Raw genomic sequence first — 8,694 nt, forward strand, 5'->3', positions numbered from 1 at the left:
TTTGCAAACTACAGAATAAAGATGAGCTATGGTTAAATCAATCAATCAATCAATCAATCAGAATGTTAACTAACAGTAACAAGAATAAACTCTGGCCAAGTCTCACCCACTGTGTCGCAAAACAACCACGAATGGAATCAAAATTCAGGTGAGAAAAAGAAAACAAAATGCAAAACGGATGCAAACCATCATCTCCTACAGCCGACACACCTGCAACCTGAACCCAGCTCAAACTTAAATTCACTGTGAAGTGGATCCTAACTGAAGTTCATTTTTACTGCACAGAAAAATAAAGTGTTGAACAATTAAATGTATTTAATGTGGAGCCAGCAACGGAGGGGTACGGTCCCGAGCCCAATAAATGCGGAGGATTGAGACAGGGAGGGCATCTGGAGTAAAAGCTGTGAGGCTCCTGAATGGGAGGAGCTAAAAGATTTAAGGTGGAGAACTTGGAGCATCTTCAGAGCCGTGGGACACTGTCGGCGATGTCGTAGCAAACTGGAATAAATCCAGCCAGAAGAAACATCTAAGGCACAGGTGTCGATGTATCCTTGATCCATCACAGCTGATTTAAATGGCTAAATGACCTGCTCAACATGTCTTGAAGTTCTCCAGAGGCCTGGTAATGAACTAATCATTTGATTCAGGTGTGTTGACCCAGGGTGAGATCTAAAACCTCCAGGACACCGGCCCTCGAGGCCTGGAGTTTGACACCCCTGAGTAAGGTGTGCACCTTTAATCTGACTAATAGCTCTATTGTTTAGTTTTTAAAAGTGAATTATCTACAAATACAGAAATAATATTAATGAGGTAAATGGTTGTGAGAAGGGGGCAGACAGAATCTGGCATTCGAAATGATCTGTGCTGGAGTTTGCATGAACACAGCCTGGATAGTGTCAGCTCCCTGGCCTGAATTACTCTGTGTGAACAGTTACTGGGATCATTGGTCAAGTGGAACCACTGTTAAACCGATTGTTTAAATATGGATAAACAGTTTTTCTTAACAACTATAAAATGATCTGTCAGATTAACAAAGGGGGATGCAAGAGCCCCACTTCATTTGTTTATTTTATACTTGTCTTTTAATGGTTTCATTTGGTTTCATTTGCTCTTTCATTATTTTTTAAAAGGAATAAATATATACACAGTGTTTAAAAATGTAAAGGAACACTTTGGAAAAACATCAAATCTCAATGGGAAAAAGAATCCTGCAGGATATCTATACTGATATGGACTGGTCGTGTAAGTGATGCTGTTGGTGAGCCCGTTTTACCGTAATTTTAATTGCAAATTTAAAGTGGTACTCTGTAGTTTGTTTGCCCCCCGTGAGTGTGTGCATGTCTGATAATGTAATGAGACAGCGGATGGCGTCCTAAGGATCTCCTCCCAGATCTTTACCAGAGCATTGCTGAGCTCCTGGACAGGCTGAGGTCCAAACTGGTGGTGTTGGATGGGCCAAAACATCCCAGGGGAGCTCTGTTGGCGAGCATGGGGGCCAGTCAATGGTATCAATTCCCTCATTCTCCAGGAACTGCCTGCAGACTCTCGCCACATGAGTCCGGGCATTATTGAGCACCTGGAGGAACCCAGGACCAACTGCAGCAGTGTAGGGTCTGACAGTGGGTTCAAGGATTTCATCCTAATGGCTGGCAGGTTGTTGTTGCCTAGCCTGTAGAGGTCTGTGCGTAGCTCCATGGAAAAGCCTCCCCAGACCACCTCGACCCACCACCAAACTGGGAGACACCACAAAGCTTCTGGCACTGGCATGCATGGATGTGCCAACCTGGAGGACTACCTCCGGCCTCTGCAGGGTCCAGGTATTGCCTCATGCTACTAGGGCTGTGCAATATGACCAAACTCTCATATCCCGATAAAAGACATTTATCATCCTGACAACGATATTTATCACAAAAATTTCACATTTTCTGTAAATTCTGTGAATCTCAGGCAACTCAACTTGTGTGAAGTGTTTTCAGCTGGGTGTTTTGTACCTGGAGTCGAGTGTTTTGACCGATGCATGAAACTATATATTTTTAGACATAAATTGTAACAGCTGCCATTTTCTTGGTGAGTATTCATTACACGGCGTGCTGCGGGCAAAGGCCTGTTCTAACGTTTGAGTCTAAGGTTTATTTTGAGCACCTGACGCCTCTCTGTTCTCTCGGTTCTGCCTCATCGTTACTGGCCATGCTGGTATTCTCTGTGCCTGCATCCACGTGGTGACTGTAAGCGCCATTTATAGTTACTTCATGTTTTTATTTTAGGAAATTTGTTTGATGCATATTCTAAAGTTTGATGTTTGAGAATAATGTATTTTGTCATTATTTCATTTTTTTTTTTAAAGTCTCAACAGGACCTGTGAGACCTGCGGAGCCAGGTGATGATTTTACAGTCATTATTGCTAACAACAACGAGTAAAAACAGTCGCTTATCCGTCCGTAGTGTGGTTATTTAACTATAAGAGAAAGCAAGAACTTTAAGAAATTAATATAGCCACTGCAGTGACCATCAAAACGACAAATAAATATTGCCGTAAACAGTTTATTTTGCGACAATACGAAACAAACGATAGCGTAATATGAAACCATAGATGTTTTCATATCGTCATCTGACGACACATGCTACCAGTAGTGACATCAACCTTGGCCAAATGCAAAACTAGTGAAAAACAATGATAAAAGATGAGGAGGGAACCCATTCCTGTTTTTGGAGTTGCTTCATCGTTGCCCCCTTAGTGCACCTGTTGTTAATTTCATGAACACCAAAGCAGCTGAACCTGATTACCCGCCTCTCTGCTACGCCACGGACCTGATCAGCATCCCAGAAGTGTAGTTTACTTGATGCTGTACTCACCGCTGTTCTGTTAAGTTTTGAGAAGTTGATTTGTTTTTAATAACGGGACATTTATTGAAATATCTCAGTTGGCTTTTTAATTGGATTAAATTGTTGCTACAAGGTTAAAAGCTGGTGTGGTGTTTACCAGTCTGTCCGCTGCTCCTAAACGGATAAAAGTGAATTTTTTTTAAACTCTGGGAAAATGCTTGAGGCTGATGGAAGAAACGCTTATCTACAAAACCGCTAAATGTCCTGATCGTTTTAGGATGTCTGCACTTTCCTCTCCATGCTGTTGTCTCCACTGTTTATCTCTTCAAGGTCTCTCACTTTGACTGTAAGTGTTATTGAAAAGAATTATTACATATCCTCACCCCCTCTTTAATTCAGCGACCGCTGACCCTTACATCCTGTTTATGTGTCGATTTATTTTGAAACAGCAGCAGAACGTCTGACAGGAGGAATGAAAGGAAGGCAGAGGCGATTTTACAGAGTTGAAGACCTTTCAGTTTGAGACCCAAACACAGATGCACTGTAAACGAAGGCGTCAGTTTTAAAAGGCCAAAAATCCAACAATCATCTCACAAACGTGCGACTCAGTCTCGACAAAACTGACACTTTGTGAACACAACAAAGTTTCTCGTGGCTGTTTTTTGCTAAACAGACTTCATTGAATTCGTCTTTGCTTTCTTTGTGATGGTGGCTGTTGTTTGTGGGGCAGGATGCCTGAGGCTGGCATCATTTGGGGCGAGCAGCACACCTGGCGTGCGTTTGCACAGTTTTAGACAGCATGGGAGCCGTGAGGCATTTTCCTCCATGTGTGAACAATAATCGTTCGCTCTCTGTGGCTACTGAGGAGACCCTGATACGCTCTTATTCTTATTCGCTCCCTGCTGCCCATTAAAAAGGAGTCCAGGCTGCACAGCTTCATTTTTCAGATGCTGAGCTTGAGAGCAGCCAGCTGCAGAAAGTCCATGAGGGATTGAATGGTCAGTATCATCAGGTCTCTGTGAAGTTCACACATTTAGCTGCTCGTAAGCGTAACCATTTTTTTAACTGCTATTTCTGCCTAGAAAGTTGTGATTTTTATAGCGCACTTCCCTCCTCCGCTTATTGTAACACTCTTCAAACAATCTAAACTCCATCTGTTTCTTTGGCAAGACTGTGAAGAGCGTATCAGCGAACATCTGCTGTGTGGGTGTGAGGAATAGATAACACGCTAAATGTGGTTGAAAACTACAGAGATGGAAATGTGGTGCAACTAGCTTATTACCTAATTATTGATGTAGTAATCTACACATCACCATGGAAACCTTTAAGGACCACCTCTCATTTTCAGTTTGAGCTTACGGGACATTAATGTTTGCAATAAGTTGCTTTGCTGCTGGGTACAGACGAGAGGAGAAACCTGAAACACAGCTGTGGAAAATCAGAAAAATCCTGGACAAAATTAGCCCGACAGCAAGCTTTATGACAAAGATACAGGAGAGAGAAGTGTACAAGGAAAATCTTTGCTTTCAGTCAGTTATTTCATTTCTCACATAGTTTTACTCGGATGTGACCTGAAGCCATGTCCTGTAATCGGGGGGGGGTGGAAACCTGGTTTTCCCCTGTGCAAGAAGGTTTGTGATTCACAAAAGGCTGAAGGCGGAACATTTGTGTTCACTTTGGATGTTTGTCCCAAATTCATCCGATGGGAGCAGAACAAAGACAGTCACCCAGCCAGACTCATAAAGAACACAATTAGAGGCCTAAACCCACAGAAATCTTCAATGTGCTCCAAAACGAATTTCAAAAAGGACCTGAACCACGTCCAGAAACATGCAGTGCCCCGATGTGACGTGATGTCACGGAGTCTGGGATTACATAACAGACAGGAAACAGTGGGAGATAACTACAACCATAAACTCACTGTCGTGGAGTCAGTCTAACAGCGGGCGACCAAACAGCGCACAGATGAACCCAGGTCAGTTCGCAAATGTAAAATACAGAAAATGGGCCAATCTGAAATGGCAAAGCAGCTCAGATCGAGGAGAGGCAACAGTCCCAACAGATGCTGCTGAGACTGTTCGGGATCTTTGAGGGTAGGGAGGAACGGATCTGACAGCTCACAGCACAAAATTCATCCAGAGAAGTGCCGTTTTATTAAAAACAAGACCTAACAGATCTCCGAGCTCACTTCCATGTCACGAAACGGCTGTTTCACTTCAGAATGAACCACTGAATTGCTTTCAGTGAATCCAGTGCTGATTTATTACCATGCAGTTGAATGAAATCATGTATTTGATGCACAAGGACTCCTTTACCCATGGCTCTCTCATGCTGTGGCACCCTGTCATCAGTGTGTGTGCTCCTTATTTTAACAGGCTAACAGAGAGAGCTAGATAATCATCTACCATCACATCAACAAAAATGAACCTGACAAGCAGCTACAGTCCCGATACAAAGTTTAAGACCCCTTAAGAATGGCAAAAAATCATATTTTGCGTGGTTGGATCTGAACAAGGTTCCAAGTAGAGCTTCAACATTCAACATGCAGAAATGGAAACAGAAAACTGAAACAGGCTGTTTTACAGCTCATCAGAAGTTTAGGACCACACCTCCAAAAGAGCCTGTAAACCCCCCAAGACAGAATTTAGATTTCCAAACATGAACTCAGTAATGAGTCGCTCCACTGTTATTGTTGATCACTTCAAAAATTTGTTGCGTCATGCTTGATGCAAGCGTTTCCATGAGATGAGTGGGAACATTTCTCCAAGTGTCCATTTTTTGTAAACTTCCATTGGCATCCATCCCCAAAGGTTCTCAGTTGAATTTAGATCATGGGAACACACAGGATGTGTTAATATCCAACCATGCAAAATATGGGTTTGTTACCATTTTTTTTTCAAGTGGTCTTAAACTTTTGATCAGGACTGTATTTGGGGAGCTGTGGCTCCGAAGGTAGTGCGGGTCATCCTCCTATCAGGAGGCTGCAGCCCTGCATGTAGAAGATACTACTGTGACTGCTGTTTGTTACATTAGCCATCAAGTTTGAAAGTCAGCTAGTTATTCTGTTTTTGGGGGACAAAGGTGAGAACGGAATAATCAGTGAGGAGTGTGAGGGCTCCAACCAGGAAAGGCGCTGAAACAGAGTATTACTGACTCCACTGCTGTTAGCAGGTTATTCATATATGTGTATGTAATGCAGCAGACGTCTTCATGGTGGCGCGTGACCTCATATAAAAAGACACATCTGATTTGAAGCAGAATCCATTTCCATTCATATCTTCATTATCTTGAAGTGTTTGATCAAAAACCTCATCTTAAAGAGTAAATTATGGTGCATGTGTCCACCTGTGAACAGTTTTCAGCTCATTTAAACACAGAGAATAAAAAGTCATCATGAATGAGTCCAAAGCCATTTTAATTTGGACCATTTTTAGATGCAGAAACATCCGTACAACAATAATCAAGCAGTGACGCTGTGGAAAGATTTACGTTTCAACTTCATCTGCTCTGCCTAAAAAATAGAAATGTCTAAATGTCGTGGGGGTTTTTTGGTTTTCTTTTAGTGGACAGAAGAAATCTACTCATTTTTCCAGGTTTTGTTAAATTGATATCCGTTAATATCCAGGTCGGTGCAGGGAGGACAATAGGAAGAGAAAGTCCCGGCTGACATGGCAAAAAGTTCACAGTGATAAGTTGGGAGCAGATGAGGGCCGAGATAGCGGAGGATGTTGTGACTACTGTTTCATGTAGATGGTCACCTCGCAGATTTATGGACTGCTGATGACTTTACCACGTGTTCTTCCTGTTATGTCCACACACACACACACACACACACACACACACACACACACACACACACACACACACACACACACACTTTAGCTTGGGAATCTTGGTGGCAATCTTACAGTTCCACTCAGTTCTGACTCTAAAGCACAGGGTTAGGGTTACTGACGTGTAGCGAAATCGAAGCCTACGATGAACATCGTGAGATCCTTTCATGATCTAAACTTGCTGGTGTGTTTCGGAGCGTTGTCTGCTTCAGTTTCACAAACTGACGCTCGGACATGGAGAGCAGAATTCTCCCAGCAGGCCTCGGATGCTGGGAGATTCCCATGATGCACTGGGTGTTTCTTCTTCCCTCACGATGTGTGATCATCACCCTACCACCACGAGGTTTGACTGTTGCTGTGATCTCCTTTTTATGAAATGCTGTGTTAGTTTGATGCCAGATGAAGCTTCGGCTTTTGTCTCGTCATACTTTTCCCAAAAGTTTGAAGAAGTCACTTCTGGGAATTCTGGTGATCGTCCAGATGTTTTCTGGCAAATATGAGACGAGCCTTTGTGTTCTTCAGTGGGTTTGTGCAGGTGTCGTCCTGGGTTCTTTTGTGATCTCCTGGATGGTTTTAGATGTGACTTTTATCCAACACAGATGATTTAAATGGCTAAATGACCTCCTCAACATGTCTTTTAGTTCTCCAGAGGCCTGGTAATGAACTAGTCATGTGATTCAGGTCTGCTGACCCAGGGTGAGATCTAAAACCTGCAGGATACTGGCCCTCGAGGCCTGGATCAGCTGGAGCTTTCTTTAGGAGCCTTCCCAGCTTTGACAAAAGTCCAGCTGGGATAACCACATTTACTCAGGGCCTTCTTGATGTGCTGTCCTTCTGCCTCCCTGGCTGCTGTGTCAGTGGGGATGGTGTTCGCTCTGTGTTGTAGCGTCCTGATGACACCCAGTTTGTGCTCCAGTGGATGATGAGAGTCAAACCTTAGATACTGATCCGTATGTGTAGGTTTATGGTTCACATCAGCTTTTAGATGTCCCCCATTACTGATGGAAATCTCACAGTCTAAGAAGGCTAACCTGCCACTTTTCATATCCTCCCTGGTGAATTTGATGTGTCGGTCAGTGGGCTGGTTTCAGTCATTATGCAAATGTCCTGTTTATAAGATTGGGGAAACCTGCAGTCAGCTGAGACTGAAGAAGTCACTTGGATACGTGACGAAATGTTTCTCCCACTGAAAACGTCCAGATGAACAGAATCAACTTTTGGAGAACTAAATCCTGTATTAAAATAGTTAAAACTTGCTTTACTGTGTGGTCAGGTTAAAGGACAGCTCCCACCTCTGAGCCCGCTCTGAAAGTGTTAGTTTGTGTCTTTCACTGAGGCAGGAAGAGCCAGCCTAAAAATACATACAGGGATGAAGAGGAAGAGCGGAGGCACAAATACATTTCCTCTGTACGTCTAATCAAGGCCGACTGACCAATCACAGGTCAGTAAACAAAGGCGCAGAGAGTGGAGGGAAATGAGGGGCGCTTAATGAGCTGACAAAACAAAGATAAATACAGTATTTCTGTATTTCTTTACCCCTCTGTCTGCTTTCCTGTTGTTCTGTCTCCTTTCGTCTAGTCAGTGCCTTTACCCAGGTTCTTAATGTTTCTATGAAAAAAACATTTCCTTTCAGCTTATATCCTTTTTCCTGTTGGTGAAAGGTCACGTCCTGTTGGCTCAGAGGGCAACCGATCTGTAGTCGCCGCACTGCTGCTGTATCTCAGGGAGTATTTGCACAGCTTCAGTCTGACTGGCCTCATTTTAGATCCTTGGGTGATACCTGCAGCAGTATTGCTAACCCTGGATTCGTGCTGCTAAAGCTCATCCCGGCTTTAAGATTTCTGTCCTCACGAGGGTAAAAACAGAACACACGGTGCCAGATGCCGCTTATCATGACTTTTAAACTTTGCGTTCGGCAGCTGCTGTGCATCGGCACGTCAGCGCTGCTGCTTCTGTGTCTCTGAGGCTGGCCGTGACCCAGAAAAGCGTGCAGAGTGTTCTGGTGCTGCATGTCTCATCACGCCTCAGCTCCTCTCTG

The 8,694-nt window shown here is 43.5% G+C and overlaps 1 long non-coding RNA gene across 1 annotated transcript; it reads left to right on the plus strand.

Annotated features, from left to right (window-relative positions):
• The first annotated feature begins 2,783 nt into the window (after window positions 1-2,783).
• Window positions 2,784-3,516, plus strand: LOC112842209 (uncharacterized). The gene is made up of 2 exons (XR_003213939.1): window positions 2,784-3,169; window positions 3,273-3,516. It is a non-coding gene; the product is annotated as an uncharacterized LOC112842209 (long non-coding RNA).
• Window positions 3,517-8,694: the final 5,178 nt, after the last annotated feature.

The sequence above is a fragment of the Oreochromis niloticus genome, linkage group LG14 (genome assembly GCF_001858045.2).
Source record: "Oreochromis niloticus isolate F11D_XX linkage group LG14, O_niloticus_UMD_NMBU, whole genome shotgun sequence".
Classification (NCBI taxonomy): Eukaryota; Metazoa; Chordata; class Actinopteri; order Cichliformes; family Cichlidae; genus Oreochromis; species Oreochromis niloticus.